General features: G+C 37.6%; 1 protein-coding gene across 4 annotated transcripts in view; it reads left to right on the top strand.

Annotated features, from left to right (window-relative positions):
* rab27b (RAB27B, member RAS oncogene family) overlaps nucleotides 1–21,991 on the top strand; it is a 75,208-nt gene that overhangs the window by 28,640 nt on the left and 24,577 nt on the right. Inside the window, exon 1 of one of the 4 annotated variants that reach the window (XM_041810825.1) lies at nucleotides 4,878–4,997. The exons of 2 other annotated variants lie outside the window; for them this stretch is intronic. The gene's annotated coding sequence lies outside the window, so the exon portion shown is untranslated. Of the gene's footprint in view, nucleotides 1–4,877; nucleotides 4,998–6,589; nucleotides 6,721–21,991 lie in introns of those variants that run through there. One more of the 4 variants, XM_041810824.1, reaches the window with a different exon arrangement.

Raw genomic sequence — 21,991 nt, 5'->3', positions numbered from 1 at the left:
CCACAGTACGATGATCCGCCGGCAGATCGCAGCGCTGTCGCTGTATGTGGACATTGGAAGTTAGTAAATCAGCTGTAAATATTGACCAATATTGGCTGAAAATATCAACCTATTTCAGCTGTTGATATCTATCTATAAAGGCTGGTCATTTCGGCCTATTTTGGCTTTATATCAGTCTAAGGATAGTCTACCTGTTAGATCTTTTCTGATTTAAAAACATAGTAGACCGCAGACCAAAGGACAGCTTCAAACAGTTTTTAATATTATAATCCTTTGAAAACACACTCTGGATGATTTTTAGTTAGGATTTGCAATTCCAGACCCAAGAGCTCTTAGAAAAAGGTGAAGAATTAACTGAAACATAATCCCTTAAACCTGTTTTGTTCCATAATTTTACCCTTATCACGTTTTTTTCCCCCAGGTTTCCACAAACAGGCTCTAAAATACCAGACCACATGACTCTGATTTCCAGATTTCTCTTCCTGGTAGAAGATGAAGTGTTCCTCTATGGAAGCTGAATCACTGTAAGCTTTCATTTATTTCCATTACAGTCAGGGTACCTAACATAAAGCGTAATGAGTTTTTGGCCTCAGGTGTTGTGCAGTAGGTCTTCAATGGTCTGACAGAGGGAGACGAAGTCCACGTTTAGTTCTCCCATGGGGACAGTAAAGTATGCTGGTCGATAGAGACCGCATGCTGCAGCCCACCAGCTGCACAGCTTTATAAAACTATAATTGTATTTTAAGTGAGCTAATGAATTGTGTTCTCTTCTATTGTAGGATTTTGAATATGAACGTCATTCTGGTAACATTTTGAAAGTAACCACATAAATTGACATGTTTTAAAATTTCCATTCCAGCTATGCCATCCAAACTGATTCAAACTTGTACAGTTAAATGGGAATAAAAAAGTACTCCCTGAAATAATAAAACCAAAAGATTCATGATAAGGGGTGTCACGGTTCACAGAGGTCATGGTTTGGTTCGTAACGTGGTTTTGGGATCACTGTTCGGTACAGGTTGGGTTCATTGATTAAAAAGAAAAATTCCCAGATTTACAATTCAAGATTTCCCTCACTTATTACTATTATTATTATTTCTTTTACTTAGTGCAGCTAATACTTTATTCAGATGTTTGAAATACAAATTTGAATCAATTGATCAATACTTTTCCGTTTTGTGTTATTAAGAATGATCAGTGATAGTTGGTACAGCCTGTGAGGTATTAAACATGAGACAAAAAAGAGGTAATAACTTTGACCCTCTCTGCTTTCTCATCCAGAGCTTGTATCACTTATTCTTATTTTAATAGTTCTGACATATTCGTCATGTGAACGTGACCCCCGAAAAGTGACGGTTCAGGACAAATACAAAAACTGTTACACCCCTATTCATGATTGATTAGATGAGTAGCTGGTCAAAATCTCATACGAGGGGGCTCTACATTCTTGTACTTGTTGCCACATCAATTACCACTGTTCATCATTAGCTCTGCTCCAGTCTTAAAACGCTTAAATACTCTTAGAAACTCTTTTTAGACTACTCAGAAACTTCAAATAAAGACCATGCTTAAACCCAAATAAGGGGAAGAATCAGAGCTGTTGGGACAAACCCTTTTTATATCGTCTGAAACAGTGTGCAGCGCAGTTCTTTTTTAAATGGAAATCTAGACTTAGACTATTAGTAATTATGAGATTAAGAAGTGGCTGGAAAACTGGCAACAACATTGTCAACTAGCTCTGTTAAAGCTCAGTTAATTCATTGATAAACATATAATTTCTGATAGCTTCCACTTTATAGAAGTCCCTTGCTGTTTTGCTGTATGAAGACTTTTGTTATAAAAGGGTCATGTAAGGAATGTGCTGTAAGTAGCTGCTTATCACAACTCAGCAGAGGAAAAACAAAACTTAAAACCACATATTTCATTGCAACAAACTAGTTACTAAACACTGAAGGACATGTTGAGTGGTCATTAGAATAACTCTGTTTCTCTTGAGTGGCCATCAGAGTGACTCTTTGACTGTTTAGTGGTTCATATGGAACTGTCTAATATGAGGAGAACTTGGCGAGCTTGTTTTAGTGAAAGGGGCATAGTGGTAGTTGAATATGCATTTTAATGCGTAATATCTTATTGTAGTTCTCTGCCATAATGCAAGAGGTGTGTCAAATTTGGCGAAGGATCTAAAATCCTATAAATGACCATAATCTGACACATTATATCCAATTTTTGTGCTTCATTTTAGAAAAGAATTGTTTTAGTGCAACTTAGGCTTCTGTAGTCCTACTCTGTCCTGCTTTTATGCAGTGCAACTTGCAATAATAAACAGACCATTTTTTCGTTGAAGTTGTGCTTTTTAGAGCTTTTTCCCCTGCAAAAGTGCTCAGAAAAAGATTAATCTTCCATGCAATGCCAATGTCACTTAATGAATGAATTAAAAAAACAGTGATAAGACGTCCCTCTGATTGAATGTTGACTCCTGCTGTCAGTATTTTTTGCAGAGCTTGTGATGGATCTTATTTTGTCATGGAAACTGTCACTGTTGTGGTTAGGTGGCCTTTAACGTCACCTAAAGGTCACCGACGCGAGCCGCATGATGCTTCACCAAATGGACACATGCAGACTCCAAACCAGCAGAGAGAGGCCAAGAGATGATATCTCTTTATTTATTTAAGCAAAACCGATGCTCTCTGTGGTCGCACATAACATTATTTCTCTCACATGATCCAAGAGTCTGAAAGATGCATTAACTAAATATCAAACTAAGGTATTTATTCACACTTAAGAAGACTCATTAGTTGTCTCATACTGGTCTCAGGACATGCAGGCCTTCTTTCCATGTAGCAGTGTTTATAGAGAGCAAAGACCTGAACTCACAATAAATGATGTGTCTGAGATATTTAGACAAATAAGCTAATTTCAGAGGCTGTACTACAATACAAATGTACATGCTCCATCTGTTTACCATTAGGAGCTGTCAAGGGAGCAATCTTCTGCATTCACGGATGATAATTTTGTTACCATGGCAGCATACTGTATGTGTACCAGCACGTGTGCTCTGATCCATCAGATAAAAAGGAATCAAACACATGAAACAGGCTTCTGGTCTTGTTTTCATTATGAGTTTGAATTTTTAAGTCAGATTTATTGTTTCAAGTGACTATGCAATGGGATGTTCCTAGGTGACTAATTTCAAATCCTGTCAATACAATTTCTTCCACTTTTTGGGCTTTACAGAGTCAAAAAAATAACATTTATAACATAAAAGCAGCAAACGACAGCAGAAAGATTTTAAAATGGAGTATTATGAACTATAAGGTAAAAAGAAATCAAGAAAATGACATTCAGCAAAATTAGGACAAGAATAAAACAACCCATCACTTGCGAAGTAGAATGAAGTAGTAGGTAATTTAAAAAAAGAAATGCTAATGGGTTAAAGGAGTTGTGTAAAAGAACTAATGGGAATGCGGCAATACACATAAAGTGTTTTAAGGCCTGTATAGAATGAGCTTATGGATGTAGAAAGCTTTAGAATCTCTGGAAGTTTGTGCTCAGATACCAGGCCCTTGCCCACTTGTGGAGGTGGTCTTGGATGCAGTTCAAGTGGACTCTGGCACAGTTCAAATGAGATGAGAATGCAGTTTAACCCGGGTGTGGTACAGAGGGGAATTATCTTGGGTTTTGAAAGTAGACCAGTCCAGGTCTAATTTTTTTGTCCGCAGCCAGTGTTTAGAGTGCGGCAGCACTCAAAATGTAATTTTCTAAGTGCTTCTCCTAAGCATTCATTGTTGCTAGAGTACAAAAGTTGAAACCTGCTTTTCAAAGTAGAATCCATAACTTATTTTTACATTAGCTCTATGTCCTTCAAGTTTCTGTAATTCAAGGAAATATAACCAAAAACAAAGTAAACAAATCCTGCCCTGGCATTAGCATCAGCCATAGAACTGGATGTTTTTTTTTACCTCAAAGTCTATTTCCATTTGGTTTTCTTCTGCCATTACCAGATGTCCCACTACGTCATGATTTTGATTGACCAGGGAAGAAGAAATTACATTGATGAGTACAGCATTGTTCCACAGGATGAAATGTTTTCAACTGAGAGTGTTTTTATCTTCTGACACTGAGGGTTTCTTTTCCACTGAGGAAGCTGGACCACATTGACTTACTGACCTACAAGTGCCAGTTGTAATCACAGGCCCTCTGTCTCCTTGACAAAAATTAAACTTACTTTTCATAGAGTTTTTATTACTAAATATTAACTTAGTCCTAGTTTCAGTCATGTCTTCCTCATGGAAAGAAGATTCAGGGACTGTTTTAAAGAGAGAAGCCCGCTGGTATGTCCCTTCAATAAATTTACAGATGAAGTTTTGATGTCTTATGTTAACCTGGAATAGTCTAAAGCAGCTCTGGACACATGCATAGGAAATTTATATTCAAATAAGTAAATATTTCATTAAATTTCTAAGACTTATTTGTGAGTGATACCAAACATAATATGAAATATTTAAATTATTTACTGTAGCCATAGATGGATAACCTATCCAGCTAGAATGAGACTTAAAAGGTCAAATTAATTTGAAATCAACATACTGAACTACATAGTTTAACTGTCAGTTTAACTGCATGAATATTGTGGAGTCTTGTTTTGCTATTCTGCTTTACACAATACATAATTGACATACTTTCCCTCCATTGTATTTTTCCTGTTTTTACTTCCTGTTTTACCACTACCGCACACATACACACAAACAGTATGACCTGAGGCTGACCTGCTCTGCATTTACTAACTGATAAGGGAGTGTGTGTGTCTACAGTAGCTCAGCTCCACCCTCTTCTAACACAGTGAGACAAAAAGAGAAAGAACATGGGAGAGAAAAGAGGAAAAAAGCACAGAGTCAGTTAACCAGCCTTTAAGTCTTCAGTGGGTTACAATTAATGCTTGAAGATAGAAATAATGATTATGAAATTATAACTAATCAACAAAAGTAGCTGTGAGTCAGGTAAGTTATTTGAGTTATAAGTCTGTTTTTGGTGTTTAGAGTGCTGTGGCTCTGTTAGAATATGTTACAACTTAGGCTTATGCAAATAAAAGGAGATAAACAAATGGACCCTGCTGATCACAGAAGTATTTTTTTCTAGTAAAACTTACAAAATGAAAAAAAACTTTTTTACTTTGAAGATGTTATACTCTCATTTGAATGTAAAAAAAAAGCAGACAAAAAACTTAAACATAGTACTAAGTATTATCTGTGTAATTTTCGGTGTTGGGCCAAAACCTTGTATCTCCATTTTAATGATTTTATTTTTTCATAAATCAGTCTTATTGGTCACCTTTTACATCTGTCAGTGGGTTTCAACACATTTTAAAGCACTGAAAAGTGTTAAACAGATGCTGAATATGACCATTCGGTGTTGAATTAATAGAATTTTTTTTTTTTTTTTCAATTCTTAAAAAGTGGTGATATAGGAGATGTGAGGTTTTGGTCCAATGCCAGTGACATAGCTTATCCCTAAGTAACAACCTAAAAAACAACATGTTTCTGGCATTTTTTACAAGGCAAAATTGAAAATGACTGATTTTCACCTAACATTATGGTTTCAGAATGATGATGACACTTTGAGAACAATTGCAGAATTCTAACTATTCTAACAAATTCTAAGAAATCACTCCCTTTCTAGTCAGTCCTTGCAATTTTACTGTGTGCACTCTGGTCTGTTTCCGACGCATCCCAGAAACTCCACTCTGCTTCTGATCATAAATCATCACTATATCAACGTCTCATCCTGTGGTACAGGCAACAGATCACTGGTCAGTAATGCCTGTTGTGCAGTGATTGCTGCTGGGGTTCTTTTGGTCATATTGCTTGTGGATTGTCATTTTTGATGTGAGACACATTTGCACCATGAGTGAAGTTATCCACTGAATTAGAGTTCCAGTCTGTGACTTTAGGTGTTCCTTAAGGATGCATAGGGTGTATTCTGAGTGAATAAGAACAAAGAAGATTTACAAGAGTTATTGCAGAGTGACTGTCATATTATTGGAATATTTAACACTTTCAAAAGTGTAGTTTAACTAAATGTACTGTGGACCAATATAGACTCTTTAAAGTGTGACATTTTACTGAAGTCAAAGGTGATTAAAAACCCATGGCAGTAACTGCTGAGCTCTGTGGTGAGAAAGGCTGGCACCACATGCATCACTGCAGATCAACAAATGGAAAAATTCAGTTGTAGTAGCAGGCTTTCAACCTGTAGAGGGCAGTCAACACGTATATGTCTAACATAAAATGTAGTTTACAAATACTTTGTGCTCATATGTCCCAGTCTGACCCTAACCAACTTTTGCTGCATCTAAAAATGTGGTCTTATGATTTTTTAACTCTTTAAATACATCAGTAAGTGATTTTTCAGTTTGTAATTCAGTTATCCGGTCAGGATTGTTAACCACTAAACCAGTCTAGAAGGCAGTTGTCAAACTGGTCGTCAGTCCTTCCCTCCAGCCAGGCAGAGTCAGCTGGTTGGTGAGGGGCGTGACTCTGTGCTCTGCTGCCTCCAGCTCAATGAGATTCAGTCACCCAGTCATCCAGCCTCCCTCACAGTCACTCCTTCAGTCTATCTGTACGACGGTGGGTGTAGATGCAGGGCTGCTGGTCAGCTGCTCTGAACGGACAGTATCTCCCTGAGGATCTCACAGTGTAGAATCAGCTGAGGAGCCACTGAGAGGTAAGATGCTCAGCAGGATGTTTGTTTGACTAAGTTAATTTCAGAAGCTGTTTGCTGACTTTCATAGGCATGTGACAGGCTGCAGGCAGAAAGCCTTTGTGTGCAGATAAAAAGACAAAAACACATCATAGGAAGTTTTATGAGGGCAGATTTTAAGGCCTTGTTTGATGCAACTGTTTCTGCAGAATGTGCTCACATCTGTGAACAGATTACTGTTGCTGTGTTTTTGCGTTCAGCTGCATCATCTAGGCTGCTTGTTATCTGGGCTCTGAGGGTCTGGCGATGTTGGCAGGTCATAAATTTACTCTCAAGCTCGGTCTCATGATAGTGGAGAAGTTCTGGAGAGAGGAAGGAGGCTAAGGGATAGTTTTTTTACTCAACTAGATCTAGTCTCATTAGAGATTACAAAGTTAACTAGGGGTTTTGATCAGAAAATATGGCACAATTTGATTTACACTGGTCTTTTTTTTGGGGGGGGGGGGGCCACTCTGCAAAGCATTACTTTGGATTTTAAGCAAGTTTATCAGAAAGATATACATGCTACTAAAAGAACTGATAAAGATAAAAAGGGTTTTAAAACATTAAAAATGCCTTTTTTATAACTTTATTCATCTTGCAGAAAAAGCACTTGTATGCAGAAAAAAGCTTAAGTTGATTTCAGAGTGGACCACCTTGAAAAGCTTTAAGTATTATCTTTTCAGTAAAAGCAAGGGAGGAATAAGAGGGGGAAGTGGTAAAAACATCACCAGAGACTAATTTGCTCTTCTGTGAGACTTTAAGGGCACTTTGAAAGTAAAAACAGGATTTTAATTCCTTCTTTATGTCAGGTCCCTAAGGCCCGGTTATGCCACCAATTAAAACTCCTTTCAGTTACAGAGTTATTGATAAGAAGCCAGTGGTTGCCACAGAAAACTCTGTGACAGCTTACTGTGATGTCTGTTAGTAAGTGAACTTGTGACTCTGTTATGTGACTGTCAGCAAACTGCAGAGCTCAGAGACTTTTTGTCACTGATGAGCGCTAGTTTTCCTAGCGTGAGTTTGCTCACACGTAACTGTTTTTCACCAGATTATCATGTAATGCTTTACAGCACGATACCAGGCTCATTCAGACAAATATATTCTAGACTTTTTGGCATTAATTAATCAAGATTATATCCATATAAAGCTGTGTTTGAAGCCCATCATTGGCAGTTGCTACATTGAAAATGCCATATCCCACTAACTTTAGATAAACTAGGTAAACAGAGTGGAGCAGATGTTGGTTTGAAGCCTCCTAACCTGATACAAACTTGCAAAAAAATCTTGGAAGGTGATTGGATAAACATTTTGTTAAATTCATGATGGACCAATCAGAGCAACACGATGAAATAAGCATGCACAGCTCCAGTAGTAACCCGAGCTCGACAGTAAGATGCTGTTGTCTATGAACGGTGGAGCTTGTTGGTGGATAAAACTCATTCAGAGGCCAATCAGTAGTAGTGCAAAGACAGCCTCTCTGCAAAAAGAAGCTTTCAGTGGGATTTTTTGCTCTTATTTTGATAAAGAAATGTGGCCCAGTTATGATAAAACTGCTGTTATGGCTACATCTGAGCTAATCGCTACAACAGCGGCAGCCATTATATATAAGCTACTTGTTAAGAGTACTACTAACCACACCTATAAGTATTGCAAACTCATGCCGAAGCAGGTCAGGAGAAGAGAGGAAACACTTTTTCTACCATGAAAAGCTTTCTTCTTTTCATCAAGAAATGTCCAGTTCTCATAAAACTAAGGCTAAGTCTGTGCTAATTGCTAAACTGGTGGCAGCCATTGCCACTAGCTTCTTGCACGACTAAACTCCGCCTGTAGCTACTGCCTTGTTCTACTCAAAAGACACTCGTTGGTCAAGTTTTTATGTTTTTATGTGTTTCAAGCTGAGGAGATGCTTCTCCGAGCCACTCTGCCATAAAGCCCAGATCGGGGGATTGGGGAGGGCTGCAGTGATGATTGTCCTTCTGGAACTTTGTCCCATCTCCACACAGGATCTCTGGGCCTCAGTCAGAGTGACCATCGGGTTCTTGGTTACCTCTCTTACAAGGCCCTTCTCACCTAATGGCTCAGTTCGGCTGGGTGACCAGCCTCTTTGAGGAGTCCTAGTCTTGCCAAACTTCTTCCATTTGAGAATTATGGAGACCACTGTGCTCTTGGGAACCTTCTCTGCAACAGATCCTCTTTTTGTGGCCTTTTCCAGATATGTGGTTTAGAACAATCCTGTTTCTGAGCTCTGCATTGTCAGCTGTGAGGCCTTCTATGAGAGGTGTGTGCCCTCCCAAATTATGCCCACTCAATTAAATTTACCACCAGTGGATTCCAATAAAGGTGTGTAAACATTTCTGTGATGATCAAGAGGAATGGGAGGAACCGGGGCTACATTTCAAGTGATTTTGCAAAGTGTCTAAATACTTACATCAATGTGATACTTATGTTTTTGTTTTTAATAAATTTGCAAAAATTTCTAAAATTCAGTTTGTCATGATGGGATACTGAGTGTAGATTATTGAGAATTTTGTTTTTCGACTGCAGGCTGCAACTTGAAATAGGAAAAGATGAAGTAGATCTGACCATTTATCATCAGGACTTTGTTGCATTAACATCATGTCTTTGCAATATCTGTGCTGATTTGACATTTCCTCTTTTCTCACTGATAACAGAGCAGACTCCAAAGTAAATATTTGACTCTTGCATGTACAGTATACAGAGTGGGAAAATACTGGAGTCATGTTTTGGAAAAACATATTTTCTTCTTATTGTATGTGGAACAGCCTGTGGTAACAGAATACTAAATCATGTTGGTGTTTTTGACCTCTCAGGCAAACTTGGAGGCGCTTAAGAGAAAAAAAAGCATAATCTTGATGTTGATTTGATGTAAAGGCTGAATAAAGCCATGCATATTTATCATCTAAGCACAGAGGCTGTAAAATGACCTACATAAAACAACTTAATTAATCTTTTTTACACGTTACTGTGAAAAAGTGCACAGACATATTTGGTCTGCATCTTTTTCCTCTTAAAACAAAACATAAATCTTTTGGCATGTTCAGCACTTGTCATTTCTGGTTCTATTTTACTGACAGGTTTATGTTCCTCCCATGTTGTGGTGGGTTTTCTGTTTCTACCACATCCTGTGGGTAGTAAAAGTAGAGTAAGATGAAGCCACAGAGCTGGACACAAACCATCACCGCTGTTCCATGAGCAGTTTAAGATTGTCTTTAAATGAATTATAGCTGTAATAATGCTCATTTTAATTGGGAAGAAAGATTGTGGAATGCAAATTTTAGTTCTGAATATTTAGTTCATGACAAACTGAGGAGACGAGTGTAGGTTTAATGTCAGGAAACAACACATTTTTTTTCCAACTTGCCTACAATTTCCACATACAACTGCTCAGCTGCAATCTGCTGGCGAAACACGCTGGGTAGAAATTCACTCCTTTAGTCAGTTGGAGCAAATTCACCTCCCGTTCTCCATTCCAGCTCTGGTATGTCCCAGAATCGCCACTCTGCAATCTAATGCAACATAGTAGAATGTTTAGTGGAGTGTCACCAGTTAGTTCAGGACTGGTTAAACCATGACACCTGTTCTTTAAATTCAGGGCCTATAAAAAATATTCTCCCCCTTGGATGTTTAAACCTTTCACTGATTTTACAAATATGGTCAATATAATTTTACTTCTTAATATCCAATTGAAAACAGATTTCTTCAAAGAAATGTCAATCAAATGAAAAAATGTAATGTAAAATAAGTGTATGCATAAATAGAAGCATCCCCACAGCATGATGCTGCCACTGCCGTGTTTCACAGTAGGGATGGTGTGTTTGTGGTTATGTGCAATGTTTGGTGTACACCAAACATAGTGTCTTGTCTGATGGCCAGAAGGCACCATTTTGGTCTCATCAGATAAAATAACTTTGTTCCACTTGACCATGGAGTCTCCCACATGCCTTTTGGCGAACCCTAGTCAAGATTTAATGAGTTTTCTCCAACAGTGGGTTTCTCTTTGCCACTCTCCCATAAAGCTCTGACTGGTGAAGAATTCGGGCAATAGCTGTTGTATGCAGTCTCTCTCATCTCTGCTGCTGAAGTTTGTAACTCCTTCAGAGTAGTCATAGGTGTCTTCGTGGCTTCTCTCACTAGTCTCCTTCTTTCACGGTCACTCAGTTTGTGAGGATGGGCTGATGTAGGCAGATTTGTATATGGCAAGTGCCATATTTGTCTTCCAGTTCTTGATGATGAATTTAACTGAACTCTTGGGGATGTTCAGTGCCTTGGATTTTTTTTATCCATCCCCTGACTTTTGCTTTTCATAACCTTTTCTCTGAGTTTCTTGGAGTGTTCTTTTGTCTTCATGGTCTAATGGTTGCCAGGAATACTGATTAAGCAGTGATTGGACCTTCCAGACACAGTTGTCTTTTTACCAATCACAGCACTTAGGTGATCCCCATTTCACTAATTGTGAGGCTACTTGCATCAGTCATCTGGACCTTTGTTAAATTAGTCAGTCACTTTGAAGGGGGTGAATATTTATGCAGTTGCATACTTTACAGTGCATATTTTATTTGTTTGACAGTACTTTGTAGAAATCTGTTTTTACTTTGACATTAAAGAGGGTTTTTTATTTTCTTTTGTAAAAAAATGACGATGATTGATTTTTAAAATCAATAAAAGGGTAAAACATCCAAGGGAGAAAATACTTTTACAGACACCTGAAATAGCATAATCCAAGGCTTGCATGAAAACTCAAAACTTTAAAATGCATCAAGTAAAGTTCAAACAAGGAGAGTTTTATTAGATTGAGAGGCAGCAAACCACATTGTGGTGAAAATTAGATTTTACAACACTGAACACTTACGTTTGTCATACACCCTTAGAAATAAAATTTTATTATCTGATTTTTTTTTTGTCTGTTTTGTTTGAAACTTCAATGACTGGTACTTAAAAACAGGCTTAAAGGATAAACTGGCGTAACCTCCAGAACATAAAATGTCCCTCTGATTAGAAAAACTTAGATAAATTGCATTTTCCTTTAGTGGTGGGGGAGTAGGGTGATCCTCCAGCTGATCATGCATCGTGTTTTACTGTCCTGAGGCTGAAAGCAGGACCACAAATTCAACCAGCTGACCGATCACATGACCTCCAGTTCAATAACAAATAAATCAGAGTGAATTCAAAGTAAAGAACAAAAGAGTAGATTACAGAGGAAAATGGGTAGTAGATTGGGAGGTTAGAAACAAGCTTTGTAAAGAGAAAAAGCAGAATAGATTATTGATTTTAACCCATCACACTGTAGGGTAACTAATACTGTTAATAAAGATTGGTTTTGTGTAACTCAGCTTATAACAGAAGGCCTGGTGTGCTTTTATATTTACATTTAAGGTAGAATAAGTAGAATTGTTTCATAATTGCAACAGGACATGTCTTGTCTTGGCAGTTTTCATGATGGAGTTGCTGTGACACACGACTTGTGTATTGTTGCCATGAAAACACTGGATGTTACATAAAAGAGTGATTTAGAAGGAAGTAATCATAATAATAATCATGATATCGATGATATTCAGATAACTTTAAGGCGTATTTACTAAACAGTAAACCAATGTTATGGTTTCATTGTTGAATTTCACATAATGAGGGAGAAAAGCTGTTAAAAATGCTCTGCTTGTTCACTAGATGCGGATAATTTTGACTTGTCCAGTGAGCTGTCTGAGTTTTAGTACTGAAATGAGACATTAAGGGACGATGGCGGACGTATTTAACATCACTGTACCTGAAGAGAGATGTGGTAACAACTTAGCCAAAGTGTGCTTGATGGGACAATAAAACATGCAGTTTAAATAATAATGATGCATTCATTTCAGGCCTTAATCACATTGCAATCCAAAGACTGAGGATTACAGCCCTAGTTGAACAACAGACTGTGGTGTTGTGCAGAGGTTTGTTTCTTTCTCAGCTGTTAAATGTAATAAAGTTAAACTAAAATAATCAAGACTATTAAAGTCATGAGACTTGTGGATTTAAGCAGAATGCTCCATGTGTTGTAACACATTTAAATTGAATTCCACATTAACAGTGTTCACTTTTCATTGTATTTGATCAGGTTTCATGTGGCTTGATTTAACAGAATTAAATCTACACTTGGAATAGTCATAGCAGCAACGTCATATTTATAGATCACCAGTGTTTTAAAGGACAACCTTGCTAAGGTAGGACTTGTGTGCTTTGCTTTGACCCCTCAGCCAACAGCTGGAGTTTTACAAGCCCTAATATGCATGAGTTTTTGTGCAAGAGCAAAAAAGTAAAGCAGCAAGGAAATGCAAATACCTCCTTGAGGAGGAAATGCTGTGAGCTGGATCTTTGCTGTGATAAAACAACCACACACTGAAATCAGCAGAACATATTGGTGAAGACTGTAATGTCACAGACTTTAACAGCATTAGTGTAAACACCATCTGTTCAGTCAGCAATCTGCATGTGTAGAAGTGTAGAAAAAGTAAGACAAGACAGTGCAGTTTTACTGCCTTTGAATGTTATAGATGCTGAGTTTAAGTGCTGTATCAGAGCTTTATAAAGACATTTAAAAATACCATCGAATCCAAATAGTGGTGTGCATTATAAAAAGACCGTTGTGTTTTTATTTTTCAGCTTTTTATTGGCAAAGAACAAAAAGAAACACTGATAGTTGCTGTAAAAAAACATCCAGGCATTAACACCTAATCAGTAAGATAAGGAGAATTGTACTAATATGTGGCCTACAACCCAAAAAACTGTAAAACCTGGACTAAAGGTTGCACTTATACATGAACCACAGTCTGTTCTTGGGGTTTGGATGGTCTTCCTGCATGATGATTTCTATTGCATTCTTCTGCTGTGTTGCTTTGTTAAAACCCTCTGTTTTTGCCATGAAGAGTGTGCACCTCTACAAGCTATAATATGTTAGTTGAGCTCTAAGGTTACAGTGCTTGTTGTGAAGTCTGCCTCAGCCTTCCTCCGATGGTCTTGTAACGTCTTTGAGTGTTATAATCTAACCATTACTCTAAAAGCTTAGTTCACTTGCCAGTATACACCTACTACTACCAGTATACTTTACATGTAGAACTCCACTTCCAAAAAGTTGGGGCACTATGTAAAAATGTAAATACAAACAGAATATAATGCTTTGCAAACCTCATAAATCCATGTTTTTTTCCACAATAGAACATAAACAACATACCAGATGTTGAAACTGAGACATTTTGCCATTTAATGAAAAAATATTTGCTCATGTTGAATATGATGGCAGCAAAATGTCTCCAAAAAAGTAGGGAAAGGGCAACAAAAAGCTGGAAAAGTAGATGGTACTAATGAAAAACAGCTGGATGAGCACCTTCTAAATAATTGGATTAATTGGAAACAAATCAGTAATTTGAGTATTAAAGTATTAAATGAGCATTTTAGAGAAGGTCTCAGAAGAGTTAAGAATATTAAAAACAGGCATAATCCTGTACTGGAAATCACTGAATGGGCTCAGGAACACTTCCAGAAATCATTATCACAGTAACACAGTACATCGTGCAATCTACAAATGCAAGTTAAAGCTGTATAATAAAGAAAAAGTGATATGTGAACAAGATCCAGAAACACAGCCTTATTCTCTGAGACAAAGCTCATTAGAAATGGACTGAGGCAAAACGGAAAACTGTTCTGTGGTCAGTTGAATCAAAATTTGAAATTCTTTCTTGAAACCATGCAGGGGCAGCTTACACATCTGGAAAGGCACAATTAAAGCCGTATCATTCAAAGAGGAAGCCATATGTGTACCCAGTCCAGAAACACTTTTTTTTTTTTCCTTTGGCAAGCTCATTTAAATTAGACTGAGGCAAGGTGGAAACTGTTCTGTGGTCAGACGAATAAACATCACAACCTTAAAAATTTGAATTAACAATTCTGATGTACATCGAGTTTTTTTTCTGCATCTTTAATTTCTGTAATAATCATTGATTGCTAGTTAATGCTCTTTGTAAAAATACTTTGTGTTACTGGCAACATAAATAACATCGCATTACTAAATATTTAAAAAATAGAAATGTAGATGCTTCCACAACCAGAAAATATTCTGTTTATTGCATCAAAAATAAGTTTAAATGACTCAATTTCTGTTTTCAGCCCATTATATTGAGCATCACTATTTGCATTTAAGTTTAAATGTTTGATACATTTTGATGATTTGATTCTGATGAAGTGAAAGTATCTTCTAATTTGCAATAACTTGTCCCTCTAGCAGTGAGGATAAAATGAATGTGGCCTTCTTGGTAACAAAAGTGGCCCTGTCTTTGCACAGTGGTCCTCCTCTGCCTCCCAGTATTCCCCACTTCCATGTTGACCTTTTAGTCCAGCTGTGTGCACTCTTTGTACAGATGTTTCCCCTCTCCTGCTGTGGGATTAAGGAGGAATAGAGGAAGCCACGCTGGCTCTCACAGAGGGATAAATCCACTCTCAGATACACCTGTTAGTGTCATCTATCAGGACTCATGCGTATGCCCAGACTCTGTGGTCTCCTATAAAACCCGTCTAAACGATGGGACCTGCAGACAAAATGTATCCATCTGCACCTGCAGAGGAAAGCTCATTCAAATAGCTCTAACAATAGCCATGAGTAATGTTGGTAATTGTAGTTTTTGTGGAGAGAGGTGGTCCACAGCTGGCCTGTTTAGCTTCACCTCATTGATCCTTTAGCGGTGCCGGCTCAGATGTGCCTCTCTGTTTTGTTAAGTGGATGTGAAATGCTGAAAGGTTTCAGACGATCTGAGCCGCTAACCCTGGAGGACGTCTGGACAAATTGGATCATCAAGGGTCAATCTGCACCCATGTTAGCAGTTATTGATCGTTGCCTCTGGAGAATAGATCACTTAAAGGAAATTAAGGCTGAGAGTCTGCAGAACAGATGGAAAACAAATCAGACGTCTGATCTATTTAAGATGATTCAGAGGCCACAGCGGTCAAATATTATCATCTTATTATCATATTATCATATTATCATCCCTGATGAATATCTGACATTTAACATCAAACATATTATATACCAGAAGTTTTAAAAAGCAGTTCAAATAATATGTGAGAAATACACATGATTTAAAAATATTTTACTAATTTTTTTTATTTATTTTTTTTATTTTTATATATATTTTTACCAAACAAGTTTACTAAGCATTTATTTCAGTTATTAATATATTTCTCTTAACAAGTTAATAATAATTCAATCAATTAAAGATGTCAGATTACAATTAATCTAAGAATTCTGCTTTAAATCTCCTTTTTTCCCTGATTTTGAAATTTCACTATTTTGCATGCCTGCATGCTGAGCACTTTCGCTCCCTCCCTCATGCCTGATGGCCTGCTCATTAGGCTGATTGGTGACTGTAGATTGTCTGTAGGTGTGAGCATGGCTAGCTAGTGGTCTCTACATGTCAGCCTTGTGATTGACCAGGATGGATGGATGGACCATGCATTTGCATGTAAAACTGTTTTTGATTCATTTTGAATTTTTGTACCGTTTTTAACTTAGGGTAATTGTGTTCCTATTTGGATACAGACCTGCTTTTATTTTGAAAGACAATAAGGAACTTTGAAGATTATAACATGGAATTAACCACAGAAAAATAACTTGTTATGGTTAAAAAATGAAATAAGGGAACAGCGAAAGGATAAATAGAGACAGAGATTTGTACCAGAAAACAATAAATTTATTCCCTAAATTCTGCCTCTCTGCTCGGACACAGAGCCAAGCAGCTGTGCTCTAGCTATAGTTCACAGTAAGGTCAGGGGGCAGGCTAATTGCTGGAGTGCTTGTCTATTTTTCACCTGAACTAGATAAAGCAGGAACAAACATCTTACCTGCTGAGTTTTTATCCATATTTCACTTCTTTAGCCCTGATGATTAAAAGAAGCAGACTGGCTTTGTTCATTCAAAGCAGCAATAGTTCAATCCCTCCTATCTGTTAGCGTCACAGTGATAAAGTTTTGTAAAATGTCTGATAATAGACAAGTTCTATTCCTGTCAAGTCTGTCTCAATGAAAGTCTCCAATGCCAATCATCATTGAGGGCTTTTATTTTGAAGAGCAACTTTAGGAAAGGGAGTGTTTTCAGCAGCAACTTAAAAACAAAGACGAAACGGGAGAAAGATAAGTTCACATAACTGAGGAAATTAGATATTAAGAACTCCTTGAGTTTTAAGTACAAGATGAGAAAAGGAAACTGAAACTTTTCTGCTCTGTCAGCATGTCATGACATGAATGGGATTGTTCTTTGGCAGCTTGAAATAGAGAGTTGTAACAGCAGCAAAGCAGAGCGATGAGTCTTTCATTCAGGTTGGAGCATTTTTAAAAATTTGACAGGATCATATTTCTCATGAGTGAGTACATTCGACCGACACACCCACACCATCCTAGAGCAGATATTAAGTCCTTTTTTCACCATTTTCAGGCATAATTTGATTAACTTTGCTGGTTTTATTTTGTTCAGTAAATTAAGCATCCCCTCTGCAGTAGACCATGTGCTTTGCTCCCACCAATACAGCTCTCACTTAAATTTAAGTGTGGAGCAGAGTGAGCCACTCCACATATTCTGACGCTTAAAAAAATGTTTTCAATTCTTATATCATAACATGCAAAGCATTGTGACATCAAGGTATACTTGGACCGTTATTAATGTTTTTATCATTAGCATAAATGGCTCATGAGATTGGTCAGATTTGCTTGTGTGTTTTTCATTTGGCTTCTACCTTGTACCATGATTTTTTGATTGAAACTAAACCTTTTAAAACACCTTGCAGAAATCTTAAACCTGTTGTAAGTGAAATAAACTTAATTCCAAGCTTTAAAAAGATGCACCACAGATATCTGCATCTGGAATGAACCCACTGACTTCCAATTCAGTTACAATCTGATATTTCTTTCATTACTTGTTTTTTGAATGTTTCAGTCGCCGCAGAACCTTTTATATCTGGGATCTTGTTTGTGTTTCAATTGATGAACGCACTTCTCTTCAGAGGGCTTCTTAAAGCAGCAGTGAGTATTTTCAGGGAGAAGAGAGATTAATTCTCTTGGTGTTAATCAATAATTAACAAAGCAAAGGCCAAGCAGCATCACCCCGCTGTTTTCAGATGTACCAGAGAAATCTTCAAAAACAACCATACACAGCTTTCTCTGGATCTTTCTCCGTTAAAACTTGAATTTTTACATTGAATAACATTTTATAGATTGTGTTGAAACCATGTAATGTAGATTTAAGGGTGTTTTTTTTTTTTGTTACACTGAGGAGTTAAACAGCTCACGTTGTTTTGCAGCTATAAAACTGACAAGAAATGTTTTTGCCAACTCAACTTTTTGTCTTTGGAGAACGTGTAGTTTGGAAATCTTGCTCTTTTTTTTGATAATTTAATCAAACTAACATGAATGATTTATTAATCAAGGATTAATTTGCATTATGCATAAGGATCTAAGGTGGCTCAGGATCCTTTGTTAGGAAGGATGTTCAAGTCAAGTCGAGCTTTGACTTTATTTAACAGCTCTGCAGGAAAGCTGCACTTCTTACGTCACCATATGTGTGAAATATCATCTCATGATGCATCCATATGTGCATCTTTGCTGCTAACACTCCACATGAATTCACACTTTCTCCCCCTCTCCATGTTTCAGAGTAGATGCTCACTGTGTTATAAATCTGTGCATTTAAAGCTACAAGAGCACAGAGTGGTGGAAGTTAAACTCTGTCAGGTAGATTTATGTTCCACCATTGAGCCGTCGATTCCTCGAGATTAGTTGTTGATTTATACAGAAGTTCAATGTTGAATTTAACCTCATGACTGTTAAACACAAGATGAAGGTGTTGTACATTTGCAGGTCTAGTTGTGCATCAATTTTGTTGTTAAGTGCTGTGATGGAGGGATGTTCCAAGACTGGCAAGATACACCCAGATAAATTTCATTCAAGCACCTTCCTTTTTAGCCTTACAAGTCATTTAGAAAGTTCAGTCCCCAGTATGTTATAGACTGATGCTACTATCGTTTATAGTGATTCTTGTCTCATTAATCTACACTCTGTACCCATCATTACAAGTGACAACAGATTTTTAGATTTTTTTTGTAAATTAACATATAATAAAAAACTGAAATATCATTGACATAAGTACTCAGACCCTTTTCTCAGTACTTAGTTGAAGCACCTTTAGCACCATTTGCAGCTTCTAATCGTTTTGAATATGACATAACAGATTTTGCACACCTTGGGGAATTTTCTGCCATTCTTTACAAAATCGTCACCAATGGACCACCATTTTCAGATCTCTCCAGAGATGTTAGATAGGGTTCAACTCAGGTTTTCTACTCTAGGACAGTCACAGAGTTGTCCCTAAGCCACTCCTGTGCTGTCTTAGATCATTGTCATGTTGGAAGGTGAATCTTTGTCCCAGTCTGAGGTCCTTAGCGCTGTGGAACAGGTTTTAGCTGAGGGTACCTCTTAACTTTGCTCCATTCAGCCCTTACCAGTCTCCCACCCCCACAGCATGATGCTGCCACCACCATGCAGGTAGCTGATAAGTGATGCGGGGTGTCCTCCAGATATAACGTTTAGAACTGAGGCCAAACAGTTCAATTTTGATCTCATCCGACCAGAGAATCTTGTTTCTCACAGTCTGAGAATCCTTGAGGTGTTTTGTTGTTGTTGTTGTTTTTTTTTTTTTTCTCAAACTCTGTGCGGGCTTTCTTGTGTTCTGCGCTGAGGAGAAACTTCCATCTAGCCACCCTGCCATAAAGCCCAGTTCAATGGAGAGCTGCAGTGATGGTTGTCCTTGTGGGACTTTGTCCCATCTCCACACAGGATCTCTGAGCTCACTCAGAGTGACCATCAGGTTCTTGGTCACCCCTCTTACAAGTCCTTTCTCCCCCAGTTACTCAATTTGGTTGGGCGACCAGCTCTTGGAAGAGTCCTGGTTGTGGCAGACTTCTTCCAACATAGGTAACAGCAACTGTAAGCATCATGGCCGAGCTTTACAAAGTTTACCCTCCATCTGCTAGCATAGCAACAGATGGTTGAATTTAATGTGCTTTCAATAGAGAAACCCACTCATTCTCTTCTCATGTCACATTTATCAGACTGCTACACTTACAAGGGAGTGCACTAGCTTTTCCTGGAACAGGAAGACTGTATTTCAACATGTTTTCAGTCAATGACATGATAAAAGTAGAGATAAGGAGGAACATGTTGTTTAATAGCTGATGACTCAGATGTAATGGTTAAGTTTCGATTCTTTGGTGTGAAATAAAATGGATAATCCTTGTTTTTAAAGTTACAATACCACAAAATGAATTGATGGATTGCAACTCAAAGTCCTGTACTGTTCATTTACTCAAGCTTTGAAAACAGTCTTGTCTTTGCAATAGATCATGAGTTTGCAGTAATGATGATGTGTAGTGTCTTGTCTCTGGATGTGCTTTCTATGACACATTCACAACCAAAATACCTCCAGCCTTAGACTGAAACTGTAACTATTCATTTATGAAGCAGCAGACTGACAGAAGTGACATCTGTTTTATCTTGCTGAAGTGAATGATGAGTGAATGAATAACTAAACACGTCTTCCTGATTGACATTCTGATAGTGAAACCGATGATGTCCTTAAACAAACCTGTTTCTTCCCTTTTTTACTGAGTGCGGCTCGGTTAACTCCATCTCCACTTTCATCCTCTTTCTGTTTGTTTTTGTTCCTCCTCTCTTCTGTTGTTACTGATAGCTCATACATTTTTAATGTCCCTGTGTGTTTTATTGCTTTGTTCTGGCTTGTTGTTGAGATAGAGGGTTTAGCAGACGCCAGGGAAAATGTTTGCTCTTCAACCCTGAATGCAACATTTTAAGCGCTTATTGGGGCAGGAGATATTTGTCTTATTAGGGTGAAAACCTTTCATTTGTCTCTGAGAATACAGTACTACAAGCTAATGAAACAGTGTTATCATGAATAAGGTTGTCCAAGTTGTGAATGCTTTAATGCTTTCAGAAACCATGTATTTTGAAATTATTGACTTGTAGTTTAATGATCAGCCGTTCTGCAAAGAACCAAAGCTAGACCTTTCTGGTTCTGAGTTTGTTGAAATTAAATTTGGCTGGTATCATGACTGAAAGTCAATCATTATTGTTTTGGTATGAAATAATTTGTAACACAATTTCTTAAAATTTTATTAGGGAAATAACTGAAATAGATTTTTCACCGCAATGTATCCCTTTTTTTTAAGGTGAGTCTTTCTGGGATTTCTTCCTGTCTTAGATACACATTGGTAAAGATAAAGGTTAGGAACCACAGCTTTAGATGACAAAATGAGGGAGAAAAGCTGTTAAAATGTCACTCCATGCCTTTTAGTTTCATAGCTCAGTATCATTGCATGCTATGTGCAGTTCAATCAGAGTACAATTGACTGGGGGCCAATTAGCCACAACCTCAGGGTGTACTCACACTAGGCAATCCATCTTCTTTTCTGGCCCTGCCGTAGAAAGAAGAGGTGGGCTTTTGCACTGTATGATGGCTCATGTATGTGCAGAAGCATGGATGCATGTGGCATTTAATCTATTGAATGTTTGTCTTAACAATCATGTTGAACAACAGTGGAATGTTACATAGCTGTTTATGGCCTAAAGGTCAAAATAAACAACAAAGTGAGTAAAACTACTGCCATGTTGTCTGTGTTATTCTCTATTGTGCAAACTCTTTGCTCTTTGCATGTTCAGACCTGGTTTGCCTTGGAGTAATGTGAGTAGAGGGGGGACTGAGAAGAGGGGACAAACATGCATCAGCACAGTCTGGGGCAACTGGCCTTAGGAAGCTTGTGTCACCTTTTTCTCCCTCATCCTTACACAGGACATGGTGATTTACTACTTTTTAAATGAACCCCGTGGGGTTCTGGTTAGATGATATTAAAACTGAGTTAAAGACAATGAGTGACCATCAAGGATAGACAAAAGTAAGATTAACATTTTTAAGCTTACTGGTGGAGAACCACAGATCATGTCAGTTGACAGGGCAGTCTTTAAAGTGGACATGTGAGCATGACAACCAAACTGCTATATTATTGTTTGATTTTTATTTCGTTTCTTGATTTCCTGTGCTCTTGTGTATTTTAATCCAACTATTTTTTTTAGGGTTGTAGTGATATCCCAAGGTCCAAACAGGCACCATCATCATTCTCTTTAACCCTAGATATTCAGTGTAATTCAT

The sequence above is a fragment of the Cheilinus undulatus genome, linkage group 17, assembly GCF_018320785.1.
Source record: "Cheilinus undulatus linkage group 17, ASM1832078v1, whole genome shotgun sequence".
Classification (NCBI taxonomy): domain Eukaryota; kingdom Metazoa; phylum Chordata; class Actinopteri; order Labriformes; family Labridae; genus Cheilinus; species Cheilinus undulatus.
The sequence above is the reverse complement of the archived record's forward strand: the minus strand, read 5'-3'. Positions and strand labels throughout refer to the sequence as shown.